The following is an 18,266-nucleotide window of genomic DNA, read 5'->3' on the forward strand; positions in this document are numbered from 1 at the left end:
GCGCTCCCGGGGGTCTCGCGGTGCCCAGGTGGGGGTCCGCGGGGGTCCGCGGCGGAAAGGGGCCTACGCGAGGCCCCGTAGATCTGCTGTTTTCTGGGGTTGGAAAACTCTCAACCAGGGCCTGGGAACCAGGCACCTGCTCTCCGCCGGTCCCCTGGGGTCCCCTCGTATGGCGCCGCACGGTGGCCACGGCGGGTACTGCGACGGAGGGGGGTCTGAGCCCTGGGTGCTCACAGGCCCAGGCACAGACACCATCTGGGGGGAACTTCTGACCGAGGCCTCGGCCTGGTCGTGGAGACTGCTCTCCAGGGGTCCCTTGGGGTCCCCTCGTATGGCGACGCCCGGTGGCCACGGCGGGTACTGCGACGGAGGGGGGTCTGAGCCCTGGGTGTTCACAGGCCCAGGCACAGACACCATCTGGGGGGAACTGCTGACCGAGGCCTCGGCCTGGTCGTGGAGCCGTGGAGCCCTCGTATGGCGACGCCCGGTGGCCACGGGGGGGTACTGCACACTGGGTGTTTGATCCCAGGCACAGACACTCGTATGGGGTGAATTTAATGCCATTATTATCTGCGTCCCAGGGGCGGGCGGTCCCTCTGACCGCGGGACCCCACCTCTTAAGGCCCAGGAGGGGTGCTTAAAGGTGGGTACTCGGGGACGGGCGGAGCGCCTGGTTCCCCGGGCCTGTCTGCTAAATCGCACTAAGTATAGAGGAGTCCCAGGGGCGGGCGGTTCTTTCAGCCGCGGGACCCCACCACTTAAGGCCCAGGAGGGGTGCCTAAAGGTGGGTACTCGGGGACCCACGGAGCGCGGGTCCCCCTGGAAGTGCTCCCCGGAGTTCGTTGGTAGTGCATGGCCGGGTGTGGACGCCCTCCCCCGGGCAGAGGTCCCCAGGGTGTAGCCCCTGGTCCCTGTGTTGGGTGTTGGGTGCCTGTGCCTGAGTGGTGGTGCGTGGGAACAGGGGCCAGGTCCAGCCTCGAGTGTCTGTGCCTGGGATCAAACACCCAGTGTGCAGTACCCCCCCGTGGCCACCGGGCGTCGCCATACGAGGGCTCCACGGCTCCACGACCAGGCCGAGGCCTCGGTCAGCAGTTCCCCCCAGATGGTGTCTGTGCCTGGGCCTGTGAACACCCAGGGCTCAGACCCCCCTCCGTCGCAGTACCCGCCGTGGCCACCGGGCGTCGCCATACGAGGGGACCCCAAGGGACCCCTGGAGAGCAGTCTCCACGACCAGGCCGAGGCCTCGGTCAGAAGTTCCCCCCAGATGGTGTCTGTGCCTGGGCCTGTGAGCACCCAGGGCTCAGACCCCCCTCCGTCGCAGTACCCGCCGTGGCCACCGTGCGGCGCCATACGAGGGGACCCCAGGGGACCGGCGGAGAGCAGGTGCCTGGTTCCCAGGCCCTGGTTGAGAGTTTTCCAACCCCAGAAAACAGCAGATCTACGGGGCCTCGCGTAGGCCCCTTTCCGCCGCGGACCCCCGCGGACCCCCACCTGGGCACCGCGAGACCCCCGGGAGCGCGTCCGGGACGGCGGCCCGGTTCGAACGAGATTCCCCCCGTGCGAAACGGCCCAGGGACGGCCGAGATGCCCCGCGGACCCCCCGCGGACCCCCACCTGGGCACGAGACCGACGGGAGCGCGTCCGGGACGGCGGCCCGGTTCCAACGAGATTCCCCCCGTCCGAAACGGACCAGGATGGGCGTAATGGATGAAACGTACCTACGTACTTATGAATTCATTAGTCGTGATTTTTTATTCGTAATTTTAGGAACTGTAAATTACGTGTGAATTGGATTACAATGGGACAAATAACACGTAGGTCCTTCTAAAGACGTACGTTTCTGTAAAAGTATGTACGTATGAGATTCTATGGTGAAGTGTAATTACGACGCAGGTTGTAAAACTACGCAGTTAATAATGGCATTAAATTCACCCCATAGAGTCCATTGAAATTCAACAGTAGTTAGCCTACTTTTAAAATGTAACAAAATGAACTGAAGACTATATTGATTTAAATAAAAATGTGTTTCCAAATGTATGAAGTGTCTTTGTCAACATATATTGTTGTTTTCTCAATACAGGATGTATTTCACATTTAATTTACCACTTGAATGAGTTACCCATAATGTTAACGGAGCAGAGGGGAGACGGCAGACAGAGAACCTGTCGCTTTTAAGGGACGTCACTGCCTTTACGAGGCTACGAGCGCCGACTTTGAAGAGTGGAATTCTCAATAATGAATCCCGATCCTGACTGACTTTGTTCATTCATGTCTATATTGGGAACATGTCACAGGCTTACTAATATGTTCTACCTACCACGGAGCTCCGACGGTGTGTTTTACCGCTGTCAACTTGTATAATTAACTTGGCTGAATAGTTGGGAAAATAACCCAGCTAAATGGAGGAGTGACATCCTGACATTTACAACTAGTGAATTCTCCAGATGAGTATTAATAATTAGTCTTGCAAGATGCCGTTTAGATCATTTTCAACAAATACATAAAACGAAACACAACAAATATATCTGGGTATTGAAAACCTCAAGGGATGCGACCGTGACGTATATACCGTGCGCCCACTTTGACTTTGAGATTTACAAATGTAATGCTAGCACTTTTCACAAACTGATGGAGTATATTATAGTACATTGTGGGTTGTATATTACTATATTGAGATGGCAGGTAGCCTATGTGACATTGAAAAGGACAAATCAAACATATGGGACACTTTATTGGAACACAAAAAAATAATTGCTACAGCCTCAGTAATGAACCAGTGAAATGAGGGTATTTCATGATGCCTCTCATAGGGACTGCATTGGCAGCTGCAGTACACCGTTGAAACGGACCAGAAGGGGGCGCTGCAGTACACCGTTGAAACGGACCAGAAGTGGGGCCGCTGTCTCATTTGGGGGCGTGACATTTGTAGTCCCCGTGTGTCTCTATAGCTCTGATTGGTTCAAATAGGTTAGGAACCGCTGCAGTGGTGTCCAATTAGAACTTCAACCATTCTGGGCAGGAACCCCTGTTGGTGTTTGAAGCATTATGTTATACTTTAGCCATTGAAAAATAGCAGATCTACAAGCTCATAGTACAAGCTCATACAAGCTACACCCCACTTTTGGAACCACTGGTGTAGGGTACTGCGCCTGCCTTGGGCAAATACTTTGATTGTATTTATAATATCAAGATGGCTAGATCTATCATCACATGGTATAGGCCAGTGGTTCCCAAAGTGGGGTCCGGGGACCCCCAGGGGTACCTGAGGGAGTTCCAGGGGGTCCGGGGACCCCCAGGGGTACCTGAGGCTGAGTTTCTTCTACAGAATGAAGTCCTGCTTTTCCAATGCTTCTCGCAAAAAGCTGGTTACAGGACTCTTCCTGTCGCAGCTTGATTATGGCGATACTGTCTACCGCTTTGCTAGTTCCTCAACTCTGAGCAAACTTGACCCCCTGTTTCATGCTGCATTGAGGTTCATAACCAACTCCCCCTATAGGACTCATCACTGTACTCTGTACGCCCTAGTGGGTTGGTATTCCTTAACGTCTATAGGACTCATCACTGTACTCTGTACGCCCTAGTGGGTTGGTATTCCTTAACGTCTATAGGACTCATCACTGTACTCTGTACGCCCTAGTGGGTTGGTATTCCTTAACGTCTATAGGACTCATCACTGTACTCTGTACGCCCCCTAGTGGGTTGGTATTCCTTAACGTCTATAGGACTCATCACTGTACTCTGTACGCCCTAGTGGGTTGGTATTCCTTAACGTCTATAGGACTCATCACTGTACTCTGTACGCCCCCTAGTGGGTTGGTATTCCTTAACGTCTATAGGACTCATCACTGTACTCTGTACGCCCCCTAGTGGGTTGGTATTCCTTAACGTCTATAGGACTCATCACTGTACTCTGTACGCCCCCTAGTGGGTTGGTATTCCTTAACGTCTATAGGACTCATCACTGTACTCTGTACGCCCCCTAGTGGGTTGGTATTCCTTAACGTCTCGCAGGTTGCTACATTGGTATATTCTCATTTATAAAGCCATTCTTGGTAATCTCCCACGTTACATTGGTTCTAAATTTGAACTTGTCCAAAACTCTCTCAACCTCAGATCAAATGCTTGGTTACGCTACGTCGTGCCCCCAACAAAATCTGAGGCTGGAAAAAAAAGCATTGCTTATTTCAGACCCTGGTCTTGGAATGACCTACAGACCAGACTCAAACTGGACCCTGGTCTTAATGACCTACAGACCAGACTCAAACTGGACCCTGGTCTTAATGACCTACAGACCAGACTCAAACTGGACCCTGGTCTTAATGACCTACAGACCAGACTCAAACTGGACCCTGGTCTTAATGACCTACAGACCAGACTCAAACTGGACCCTGGTCTTAATGACCTACAGACCAGACTCAAACTGGACCCTGGTCTTAATGACCTGCAGACCAGACTCAAACTGGACCCTGGTCTTAATGAGCTACAGACCAGACTCAAACTGGACCCTGGTCTTAATGACCTACAGACCAGACTCAAACTGGACCCTGGTCTTAATGACCTGCAGACCAGACTCAAACTGGACCCTGGTCTTAATGACCTACAGACCAGACTCAAACTGGACCCTGGTCTTAATGACCTACAGACCAGACTCAAACTGGACCCTGGTCTTAATGACCTACAGACCAGACTCAAACTGGCTGCTGTGATTCCCCTAGTGAGCTTTAAAAGGATTGCCATCATGGGCACACTTCCCATACACTGCTCCTGCTTTGACGTATAGCAAATGTCTGCTTGCTTTTTAGTCTACTAGCAATTTTCCGTTGCTTAATTTTTATTTTATTAGTCCTTATTGGTCGCGTTCCTGTTCTCCGTTTGAGCTTCGGTAGTGGGTTCTGTATTTATGAGCGTTGTATGTCTGTCCTGTTTTTTGTTGTGTATTTTTTTTGTTATTGGCAGAACTGTGTCACTTAGTTTGCCTCTTGTCTTGGCCAGTTCACACTTGTAAAAGAGACTTCAGTCTCAATGTGGTTTTTACTGGTTAAATAAAGGTTAAAAAACACCCCACTTTTGGAACCACTGGTGTAGGGTACTGCGCCTGCCTTGGGCAAATACTTTGATTGTATTTATAATATCAAGATGGCTAGATCTATCATCACATGGTATAGGCCAGTGGTTCCCAAAGTGGGGTCCGGGGACCCCCAGGGGTACCTGAGGGAGTTCCAGGGGGTCCCCAGCTAAATTATAGTTTGGAACCACCTTATGGGGTCTGTAACTCAGAGAGTGTACAAATGGAACCAAATGGACCCGTACACTCTCAGAGTTAAATTAAGATTGATTTTACTAAATAAATTGGGGGTCCCAGAGATAGAAATGCCATTAAATGGGGGTCCGTAGACTAATGCATGTCAAACTGGGGGTCCTTGAAATTAAAATGGTTGAGAATCACTGCTAGAGCCGTACGAATCTTCTCTTATGGGGGTCCCTGGCATGTCTTTTCAAATGGGGGTCCGCGGGGCTAATGAGTGTCTATTTGGGGGTCCTTGATGTGAAAAGGTTTGGGGAACCACCGGTAGGCCTATAGGATAGAACCACCGGTAGGCCTATAGGATAGCCCCTTTCTGGACCCTTGAACCACCGGTAGGCCTATAGGATAGCCCCTTTCTGGACCCTTGAACCACCGGTAGGCCTATAGGATAGCCCCTTTCTGGACCCTTGAACCACCGGTAGGCCTATAGGATAGCCCCTTTCTGGACCCTTGAACCACCGGTAGGCCTATAGGATAGCCCCTTTCTGGACCCTTGTTTTATATTTGGGACAAACAAACATGGGGTCCTAAAAGGGGTTAATCATCATCATCAAGTAGCCTCTGTAGCATCATGATAACCACCAGGATATATAACCCAGTGTCAGTGTGTTTACATTCTGATTCGGAACTGAATAAGAAAGCAGAATATGATACTAAAACAATCTCAGCTTACTTCTAGCCTAGCTCTGGTTTGATTGATTGATTGAAAGTATTTATTAACAGTTTCCAGAATTTCAGTACATTTCAAGCACAACTCAATACACAGACTGTTAACTGTGAGTGGACGACCCCATAAAGCATTACACTTGTTTACAAGAGGGTCCACCTTGTTCAATTCATCAAAACATTTAGAGACGTACAAATAGCCTAGACACTTCTATAGCCTATAGACAAAGAACAGAACAGGAATTCCTCATAAAAGGAGGTAAAAAGGGAAAGGTTTTACGGGGACCAGTCAGCAAAGTGCATTAGGCTACGGACCAGAGATACTTTTCTAGCCTATATGTTCTTATTCTGAAAGCCTAGCCTGTACTCACGGTATGGTTATGGTGACAGTCTGACAGACGTAATGTTTGGCCTGGCAGACAGACCGCATGGTGACTTGAAGTTATCCAAAATAAATCAAACGTTATAACTTCTTTCCGCCAACAACACGTGTCTATTCAACAAGAACTTAATATATGGACCTTATTATAATTACAATAACCTGAAATGAAAATAAGCTACACTATAAAGTGAAACGTCAGAGATAAGAAGAAAACTGTACGAGAACAGTACATAAGCCATAAGGTGTCTTTGCTGTTGTTGTTGTTGCAGCTTCTAATGCGCCAGCTGTCAATAATACATTAATTGTAACCAACTCTGTTTTGTTTTCTATGGCTTGTTGTCACCATGACGTCACACTACAGTGCACTATATCTTCGCACGGAACATTTATAGGAAATCCATGTCTGCTACCAAAACAATACAAATAAAGAGTGTATTGAGTTATAGTTTCAGTAGAACAGTAGGACCTATAGGCTATAGCCCTTACATGTCATCTAAGAATACATAATGAATGCTTCATAATGTCACAATGCTAAAGAAGAAAGCATATGAGAACAAGAACATAATATTACTCACAACTCGCTGCTGTTTCATTGAATAGTTCCTTCAGAAGTCATGTTCTCAATGCAGTCAACTCTCTATTGGCTAAACGCTAAAGCATCACTGAAAGAGCTTAAGAGCGACACCCAGTGGACATTCTGTAGACCTACAGATGGTTGTTAAGATTTGGTCATACAATGTTTCTTAACCCATTTAGGCCTGACGTCGACATTTAAAAAAAATGCCTTTTTAAAATGTATTTTTTTCTGAAAAACCTCATGTTTCTATCAGTGGTTCTCAATATTTCATTGGCCTCCGCCCCCCCATCTGAAAATATGTTGTTCCAGGGACCCCCCCCAGTAGCAAAGATTTGAGTTAAAAATGTTCACTCTTAAAGAATATATATTCTGCAGCCACATTTTCACCACATTTTCCCGATTTTTCAAAAATAGCAGACCTACAAGCTCGTAGCGCTGCCTTGTAGATCTGCTAAATTATAACATAGGCTAATGTTTAAAACACCAAAAGGGGTTCCCGCCCGTTATGTTGTTGCCTAGCCCAAGAGGAACAGACATGAAACTAGAAAAAGTGCCCTTCTGGGCACAGGTCTCCACCAGGAGGATAGGACTGTGTGTGATGTTTGGCAAAATGTTTAGGAGTAATATAAACATGTTTTTTTGTTTGTTTGTTTTTTGCAACAATTGTCTTCATTTTGTTGAGGAAATGCAGAGCCACTCATAGCATCTCTGAGGATAGATTTCTGGATGAGCAGGACATGTGCAGCATTTTGAACGAAACAGGCCACTCCTGAAAACTTTGGAAGACAATGTTAGCCAATCAGTGTAGAATCTGAGAAATCCAACAGACTCGTCTTGATCACATGACTACAGAGATCGTGTGTACCGATTTGCGTGAGATTTGGATGAAATCTGTGCAACTAACATAAGCAATGTGTTTAGCAGAAATCGGCCTCATGGTGGCGCTATAACCGGCAGATGTGGAGGGATGAAGGGAAAATGTTTTCCCATGGCCTCTAGGGAGTGCGCATACATAAGTTGTATACAGATTGATGCAGTTATAGCTAAAAACAGGAATTGGCCTGTTATAGCGCCACCATGAGGCTGATTTGGAAAATAATGAGTGGCATGTCGTCCTCGGCCTAGTAGAAATGTGCGTGTATAATTTCACGGAAATTGCACACTGTTTTTGTGATTTGTGGCATTTTGTTCGAAACGGACCATTCATGTGAGCTTTGGAAGCCAATATTAGCCAATCAGGATGGAAGATGGGAAATGGTGCAAATCCGTCTTGATCACATGACTATGTAGATAGTGTATACCGAATTGTGTGATGTATGGATAAAATGTGTACGGGTAATCTACAGAAATGTGTTTTGCCTAAATCGGCCTCATGGTGGCGCTATAACAGGCCGTTGAGGAATATTTGGGGCAGAGGTTCATCGTTGGCATCCATGGAGTGTGTGTGCACAGTTTGGCATGGATCGGGCCAACGGTACCGGAGATTAGCTGATAACGGACGGACGGAAGGACGGACGGACGGAAGGAAGGACACACACACGGACGCAAAACATACTCTCTCCCCATGCCTTCGGCCTGGTGGAGACAACAATATTGTTGAAGAAAAGGAGTGACTTTTGGACAAAGTCATTTCGTTTTTGCTTTGATAGTTTAAAGAATGAAGGTTTTATTTGTCACCTGATGCTCATGATACAAGTAGCCTACAGACTTTGATAGTTTAAAGAATGAAGGTTTTATTTGTCACCTGATGCTCATGATACAAGTAGCCTACAGACTTTGATAGTTTAAAGAATGAAGGTTTTATTTGTCACCTGATGCTCATGATACAAGTAGCCTACAGACTTTGATAGTTTAAAGAATGAAGGTTTTATTTGTCACCTGATGCTCATGATACAAGTAGCCTACAGACTGTCAGACTGCTAAAATTACAATGTCCAAACACGGTTACTATAATAGAAACAAGGTCTAATAAAAGTAGGAAATACAGATTAAATACAGATTTATTTTCTCCCCTGCATCAAAATCTCCGTTTTAAATCATGTGCTGTGATGCTGAGGCACATTTTAAGGGTGTGAACTTCTAAAGGGTCACCAAATCCTAATCTGAAAGATGCATGTTCACTTTGGAAATCCCCAGATCTGCAGATCTGTTAATTTGTAGGATTTCAGATTCAGATTCACTTCATCGTCACCTAGAGCAGGGGTTCTCAACCCATGGGTTGCGACCCCTCAGTGGGTCACCACATTATTTTGGGGGGTCCCCAATTATTATTATTTATTTTTTTTGCAACTGAATGGCTGGCAAATGGAAATGAAGAGTTTACATAGTACACATAGTACATGCATAAACCTTCCTTAATGATTATATCTGGTTTCAGTATTCATTGATGATATATTTTCTCTATTATTAAGGTTATTTTTGCAGTCAGTTTGTATTGGTGGTGGTGGGGAGGGGGGGCGGGGCGGGGGTTGCGACACATGGCCAAAGCATTTCCGGGGGTCCCCGGCCAAAAACATTGAGAACCCCTGACTTAGAGGTACGTACTGAAGAAACGTATATGCTCAGAAGCTCCAATAAAAAAAATGATAATAATGATGATGATCATAAAAAAGACATGATCTTAAAAAAACATGATACAATACCTAAAAACAATAAACACAGGGTGTGACAGAATATATCAGTTAAAGAAAGTGCACATACCTGATGGTGCCCTCTGGTGTGCGATCCCCACTAAGGACTTGGCCGATACGATACCATAACAATTTAGCCGATAGCCGATACTAATACCGATATTATGTTGAATTATTATTTTGTAGTTTTTATTTCCCCCTTTTGTTGCCAGGGAAACAACCTTCTTTTTTTTATCAATTTTTTATTTTATATTTTCTTAACAAAACAAACATGTAAATCACCAATGCACATAGGTGGCCTTACACAGGGACAGCTAACACAATGAAACACAAGACAATAAAAAAAGGGGTGGGAAATGGAGGGGAAAAAAAGAACCGTTAAAGACAGAAACATTCATATAATATATAATATTCATAAATATACTGTAACTTGGAAAACTCATGAGTCAGCAAAATATAATGGAGAAAAAAAGGGGGGAAAACAACAAAGAGAAAAACAACATAACAAATACAAAACATACAGACACTACAGACCAGTACGAGACACAAACAAACAAACACAGACAAGGACGAGACAGGACAAATAAGACATGTACAGTACAAGGGCTACAGATACAGACAGGGGAGCCAAAAGCAAAGCGTTGGTCACAACGTCAGATCAATGAAATAATGAATTGAGCTGCGTCAAGAGCTTTGGACCAGTTGTCCACAGTGTCCGCTCTGGCGCCATTCATCTTGGCAGTAGAACGCTCCAGTAAACAAATATCAGAAAAGCAATTAAGCCAATTTCTCTTCAAGTTAACAGTCGGTTCAAACCAGTTTTTGCTAATTGTTTTCTTAGCAGCAGTTGAGGCAGCTAATAATATGCGTTTGTCCTGGAAAGTTAATGCGATGTTCGGGTTATAACCAATGAGAAAGAGGGCTGGGCAGCTGGGAAGAGCTTTACCAACAATGGTTGCTACAATCTCCTTAATCCAATTCCAAAAACCTTTGATTGAGGGGCAATGCCAAAACATATGTAAGTAGTCTCCTTTAACAGAAGAACAGATGGTACATAAGTCTGAATTGACTCATTGTCTCCACCAGGCCGAAGGCATGGGGAGAGAGTATGTTTTGCACTCCGTCCGTGTGTGTGTGTGTGTGTCCGTGTGTCCGTGTGTGTGTCCTTCCGTCCGTCTGTTACCAGCTAATCTCCGGCACCGTTAACCCGGTCGATGCCAAACTTTGCACACACACTCCCTGGATGCCAACGATGAACCTCTGCCCCACATTTTCCAGAACGGCCTGTTATAGCGCCACCAGGAGGCCGCTTTGTGCAAAACAAGTTTTTGGACAGTACACCTACAGATTTTGTCCAAACATCACGCCAATTGGTACACAGTCTCTCTAGAGCCATTCAACGAAACAGGTCTTTCAGATTTCTCAGACTCCATCCTGATTGGCTAAGATTGGCTTCCAAAGTTCGCAGGAGTGCTCAGTTTCAAACAAAATGCTGCAAATCATGAACACATCATGTGATTTCCGTGAAATTGTGCACGCACATTCCCACTAGGCCGAGGAAGAAATGCCACATGAACATTTTCAACTCAGCCTCATGGTGGCGCTATAACTGGCCGAAAAGTGTTTTTACCTCTAACTGCATGGATCTGTGGATAACTTTGTATGCCAACTCCCTAGAGGCCAAGGAAAAACATTTGCCTGGAATTTTTCACATCTGCTCTTTATAGCGCCACCAGGAGGCCGACATATGTAAAACACATTTTCTAATATTACTTCAGATTTTATCCAAATTTCACGCAAATCAGTACACATGTTCTCCATAGTCATGTGATCAAGACGGGTTTGTTTGATTTATCATAATCCACCCTCATTGGCTACGATTGGCTTCTAAACTTTTCAGGAGTAGCCTGCTTTGTACCCGTTTTGTACAAATCGCCACAACTACTCAACGCAGCGTCCGATTGCGGTGAAACTGTGCATGCATATTCCCACTAGGCTGAGGAAGAAATGCCACTTGACAGTTTTCGAATCAGCCTCATGGTGGCGCTACAACAGGCCAAGCCGCGTCTCACACACACACACACACACACACACACACACACACACGTTTATATATTACTCCTACACATTTTGCCAAACATCACACACACTGGTGGAGACCTGTGCCCGGAAGGGCACTTTTTCTAGTTTACATTGAAATCTACGCTCAGGCGTAAAGTAAAGTTTATGTATAAACCTATAATGAATAATCTGGTGAGCTGTATTTTTAGATGAGGAGAAAATAATATTCCAAACAGAAGGCCAATCCCAAACCAAATGCAATGCCTGGGAAATCCTTTCCCAACAATCTAACTAAAAGTGGTTTGGTTACAGAAATAAGTTCATCATATATTGAGGCTACTAATTTGCTTTTGGTTGTGACTAATTGTACCAAAGGGTGTTGGGGTAAAGCTGCATCCCAGGGTACACCATATGTTCTCAATGCTGTGCGGAGCTTGAGATAGAAAAACCACGAGGAGCCTGGAAGAGAATAATCATCTTTCAGGTCTTGAAAAGACCGGAGACATTGATTGTTAAAGATATCGCCTAGAACATGAACACCTTTTTTTGACCACTGTGGGAAGGAGAACGGTAAAGATCCTGAAAGGAGAGCATTATTGTGCCAGATAGGAGACAGCGAATGAAACTTACAATCAATAGACAACCGTTTCAGTATGCAGCGCCAGATGGACAGTGTGTTGGCAATAATTGGTCCCATACGGGATTCTACAACATTTTGTTTGATTGAGGTGAAAGGTAAGTCCTGAATCCTGACTGCAAAACAACCTTCTTTTTACAGTCTATGGGAAACAAGTAAGTACATCTTCAATACAATAAATCAGGGGTAGGCAACCTTTAACCTGACTCCGCCAGATGGGGCAGCAGAGAGTACACTGGGTTCCCCCCTCCTGCTCCCATCTGGGAACTCTCAGGCAGACTTGATGCCCGGCCACAAAACGGCCTGGCCAATCAGCAGCAGCTATCCCGCCTCTAGCTGCTGCTGATTGGCCGTTTTGTGGCCGGGCATCAAGTCTGCCTGAGAGTTCCCAGATGGGAGCAGGAGGGGGGAACCCAGTGTACTCTCTGCTGCCCCATCTGGCGGAGTCAGATTTAAATAAACTATTAAAAAAATGCAGTCAAATAAATGAAGTCCCTCACATTTGTGTGTAAATTACATCCTGCATTCTACATTCTTTAAAACTGAACTCTGTTTTGCCCTGAGTCTAATGATCATTATAACAACATGAAAGAAAATATTTAAAAAGAAGGAAAAAGTTTATATTTGTGGACAATCAAAATATGTTGGAATTTTTCACGTGGTGTCATTAAAATGAATTAATGTTGATATGGCACACTGACAATCTAGAAATGGCACTTCATTTAAAAAAGGTCGCAGACCCCTGCAATAAATAACTGTTCAGAATCTACAGCTTGGTACAGATAACCAAAACACCAAACATGGCCGACGCAAAATGTAGCTTATCAACAACAGATCAATACTGCCATCTGATTGGTTAACCCATTTAGACCTGAGGACGATTCTACAAATGTCTTCTAAATCCTAACAGTTTTCTGAAAAACCGTATGTTTCTATGACAGTCGTTCTCAAACTATTTCATGTCAAGGAGCCCCAGAATTATCTGTATTTGGCCGTGGACCTGCAATCTCAAAGTATCTTGTTCCAGGAACCCTCCCAGAAGCAAAGATTTGAGTTAAAAATGTTCGCTCTGAAAGAATATATATTCAAAGATATCCACCACATTTTCACGATTTTTCAAAAATAGCAGATCTACAAGCTCGTAGCGCAGCACTCGGTGCCGCGCTATGAGCTTGTAGATCTGCTATTTTTCAACAGCTAAAGTATAACGTAATGCTTAAAACACCAAAAGGGGTTCCCGTACTGAATATTGAACCGATTACCGATATTGACCGCTAATTGAATATCGTCCGATACAGATATGTGATACATCGGTGCATCCCTACTTGTAATGAATCACTATACAATATAATATACTAATAAATCCGTTGTACTTGGTCCAGGTTCTCCATCATCAAGTCGTGCTGCCAGTGGAACCCGCGCCAACGACTCGCCAGGCCCGAGCTCATCGGGAAGCTCCGGTCGGGAGAGCGGTCGGCCAATGACAGGACAGTTCTCCGGGTGCCCGAACCGCTGGACATGGAGAAGTACCTGAGGGAGACGGGCTACGGGGAGGCCTACAACTACGCCGTCTTCTGATTGGCTTCAGAGCGCGAGTCGATTGACAAGCGTCTCAGCCAATCAGCAAGGGCAGTCCTGGTGGTACCCGTCCTGAACTACTGTGCCAAAGGGGAGGGGCCAGGCTGGATATCAAATCAAAGGGGAGGGGCCAGACTGGATATCAAATCAAATCAAACTTTATTTGTTGATGTACGGCACATTTCCAACGACCAAGGTGGAACCAAAGTGCTTCACATCACAGAGCATAACTTACGAAGAAAAATATATAAGAAGACAGAGAAAAGAAGGAAAAAACAAGAAAATAAAACATGTCAAAACAACATATCAATGAGCAGTACATCAAAGGTATAAACTAATTACACGTCGAAAGCGAGCCAGAACATTTTGAAAACCACCAAATGAGCGAGCAGAGCGAATATGGAGCGCGCCGCAGGACGTTCCAGAGACGGGCTCGGTCCGGCCACAGCGATAAAGCTCGGTCTCCTCTGGTTCTGTACTGTCTGAGTATCAGGCATAATGAGGCTCGGTCTCCTCTGGTTCTGTACTGTCTGAGTATCAGGCATAATGAGGCTCGGTCTCCTCTGGTTCTGTACTGTCTGAGTATCAGGCATAATGAGGCCCGGTCTCCTCTGGTTCTGTACTGAGTATCAGGCATAATGAGGCCCGGTCTCCTCTGGTTCTGTACTGTCTGAGTATCAGGCATAATGAGGCTCGGTCTCCTCTGGTTCTGTACTGAGTATCAGGCATAATGAGGCCCGGTCTCCTCTGGTTCTGTACTGAGTATCAGGCATAATGAGGCTCGGTCTCCTCTGGTTCTGTACTGAGTATCAGGCATAATGAGGAGCGACTGGTTAGCCGGTCTCAGGGCTCTGGTTGGGATACTGTATATGGATGAATTAAAATCAGACAAATGGCAAACTGGTACCCAGAACTTCCAAGCAGCAGCGAGGGCGGTGGAAGGCCTGCTGACTGACTGACTGAACGTTGTTAAACAGAGTTGCACTGCAAGGATTTATTTTTCTTTTAATTATATTTGGCCAATCACAAGAGGCAGGAGTCTCTACTTTTGTGTCGTTTTGTTTTCATTTACAGATTACAGATAATGTTTTCAAAGATTTCTTCCATTGTGTGTACAACGAGCCATAAATGATCAGACCATATTTATTATTTTTATCAATTCAACAGTGTTACATAAATCATTACCTAAAATATTCACATTCTCACAGTTAGTAAACCATCGCAATGCAAAGTCGATGTGTAACTGTGCATTTTAACCACATGAATCCACATTGAAGCAAGGAAGCAGATCTACAAGCTCACAACGTGTCTGTCACAATGCAAATGCAACACGCCAAGAGCTTGTAGAGCTTCTATTTTCGTTAGTGTAAAGCAGAGTTTTTCAACCAGTGGTCCGGGGACCACCAGTGGTCCGGGGACCACCAGTGGTCCTTGAGGGGTTTCTTGAGAGCGATAAAATGGTTTCAAATCATTTTACGCTCTCAAGAGTGTTAAACATCTGCATCGCTTAATTGACAGGAAGTCTACAGAATTTGAGAAATGTTGAATCAATGTTATTTTGATCAATGTCTGCCTGTCATCTCTCCTAATGGGTGCCAGATCAATACAGCATGGAATTGAGGACAACATCTTATCCAACGCCGACAAAATATTAAAATCCTTGGGTCTGAGAGGCTAAATGATGGTCTGTACGCTCAGAATAAATAATGTGCCTTGATATGAAAAAGGTTGTGTAGAGCACTGGGAGGACTCTGGTGACTATAGCTAAGGGTTGAAGAGCACTGGGAGGACTCTGGTGACTATAGCTAAGGGTTGAAGAGCACTGGGAGGACTCTGGTGACTATAGCTAAGGGTTGAAGAGCACTGGGAGGACTCTGGTGACTATAGCTAAGGGTTGAAGAGCACTGGGAGGACTCTGGTGACTATAGCTAAGGGTTGAAGAGCACTGGGAGGACTCTGGTGACTATAGCTAAGGGTTGAAGTCATTAACCCATTTCGACCCATTTCTACAAATATCTTCTAAATCCTGACAGTTTTCTGTGTTTCTCTGTCAGTGGTGCTCAACGTTTTGTATTTGGCCGTGGAACCCCATCTGAAAATATGTTGTTCCAGGGACCCCCCGCCCCCCAGAAGCAAAGATTTGAGTTAAAAACGTTCACTCTGAAAGAATATATATTCAAAGATTTGTGTCACATTTTCACGATTTTTCAAAAATAGCAGACCTACAAGCTCATAGCATGAGCTTGTAGGTCTGCTATTTTGCAATAGCTAAATTATAACAATGTTAGATCAAAAAGACAACATAACCGTAAATTAGGATGTTTTTTCCCCCACACAGAGAAACTGGCATATTATTTTATTTATTTATTTTATTGCCTTGGATAAAGGTGCTATATAAATGCACCATTTGCCATTTGTATGTGGGTATAGAGGTCTATATGGCAAGGAAAGAGAACGAGATTTGCCTGTTTATGTTTTAGCATTTGACTCACACAGGTATCCGCCCGCTGTGGAGCCGTGCTGGTCTGCTGTACGGACTGTACTGGTTGTACTGGACATCCTCTGGATGCCTGTAAATCCACACCCAAACACGTTGGACCACAAATATGTATTAAACAGTCTATTGTGTCTTTGAGGGGAAAACGCCTTACTCTTTAGGCTCCATTTTCATCACCGCTAAACCCCTTATCCCTAAACTTTTACTATTTTGAAAAACATTTTTCAATATTTCAACTAGCCAATCTACATTGACACGTTGTGAGCTTGTAGACTATTCAAAAAAGTTTAGCAAAATAGTAAAAAAGGCAAAGACGTTTATGGATACTGGGTTTAGCAGTGACGGAAATGGAGCTGTGAACCTATATTAATTGCGCCACCCTTAACCCTTATCCCTAAACTAATTTGCCTTTTTTTTACTAATTTGAAAAAGATTTAAAAATAGTTCAACTAGCCGATCTACATCGACACGTTGTGAGCTTGTAGATCGGCTAGTTGAACTATTTTAAAAAGGTTTTTGAAAATAGTAAAAAAATCACAAATACGTTTAGGGATGAGGGGTAAGGGGTAAGATATAGCCCTACGTCTCCTGTGTGGGAAGGAACACTGTCTGATTGACAGCCCGTACATCCAATCAGAAAAGTCCTATCTGATTGACAGCCCATACATCCAATCAGAAAAGTCCTATATCTGATTGACAGCCCATACATCCAATCAGAAAAGTCCTATATCTGATTGACAGCCCATACATCCAATCAGAAAAGTCCTATCTGATTGACAGCCCATACATCCAATCAGAAAAGTCCTATCTGATTGACAGCCCATACATCCACACAGAAAACTCCTATCTGATTGACAGCCCATACATCCACACAGAAAAGTCCTATCTGATTGACAGCCCATACATCCACACAGAAAAGTCCTATCTGATTGACAGCCCATACATCCACACAGAAAAGTCCTATCTGATTGACAGCCCATACATCCACACAGAAAAGTCCTATCTGATTGACAGCCCATACATCCAATCAGAAAAGTCCTATCTGATTGACAGCCCATTAGGGCTGACCCAAAAAAATCGATTAATCGACGATCGATCGATATGCACGGGAATCGATCTTGAAATAAAAAATCGAATAGTCATTAAAAAAAAAAAGCGGCCGCTTTTGGTCCGCGAGCCGGCCCCATTTGGTCCGCGAGCCATACTGCATGCTGGCGCCTCGCAGACCTCGCAACGCCTCCTCCCCTCTCCCCCCTCACTCAAGTACGCCCCGCACCAATCTGATACCACATTTTATTTAATCACGTGATGCGCGCAGCACGGTGAGACGGGGCCGCCGGTATTGAAAACGCGCATCTCCAGCCATAGGTGTGAACGGCTTTGCCGACGTGCGAATGGGGGACAATTTAAAACAAAGGCGGCTTGCTGTAGTTTGCGAGTGCGACTAACATAAATTTGCGCCGTGGGTGGAACGGGTGGAAAAGTTTGGTTACATTTTAAAATACAAGAGGGGAGCTAAATGCACTGCAGTGATCCAACTATTGCAACTTCAACGGGGGGGGGGGGGGAAGAGAGAGAGAGAGAGAGAGAGAGAGAGAGAGAGAGAGAGAGAGAGAGAGAGAGAGAGAGAGAGAGAGAGAGAGAGAGAGAGAGAGAGTCGCGTTAGAGAGAGAGAGAGAGAGAGAGAGTCGCGTTAGAGAGAGAGAGGCAGAGAGAGAGAGATGCAGAGAGAGAGAGAGGAGGGGGGTCACGTTAGCAACAGGCTAAGCTCACAGCATATCGGTACGTTCGTTCTATAAACGGTAGATCCGCTCCCGTTTGGGGGCTGCTCCCAGCCCCTAAACGGTAGCGATCTACCCTTTAATAGAACGAACGTACGGTGCATTTGTTGCATGAAGCGTAGATCTGCGAGCTCGCAGCACGTCATGTCACA

Source organism: Electrona antarctica (genome assembly GCF_951216825.1).
Source record: "Electrona antarctica genome assembly, contig: scaffold_61, whole genome shotgun sequence".
NCBI lineage: Eukaryota > Metazoa > Chordata > Actinopteri > Myctophiformes > Myctophidae > Electrona > Electrona antarctica.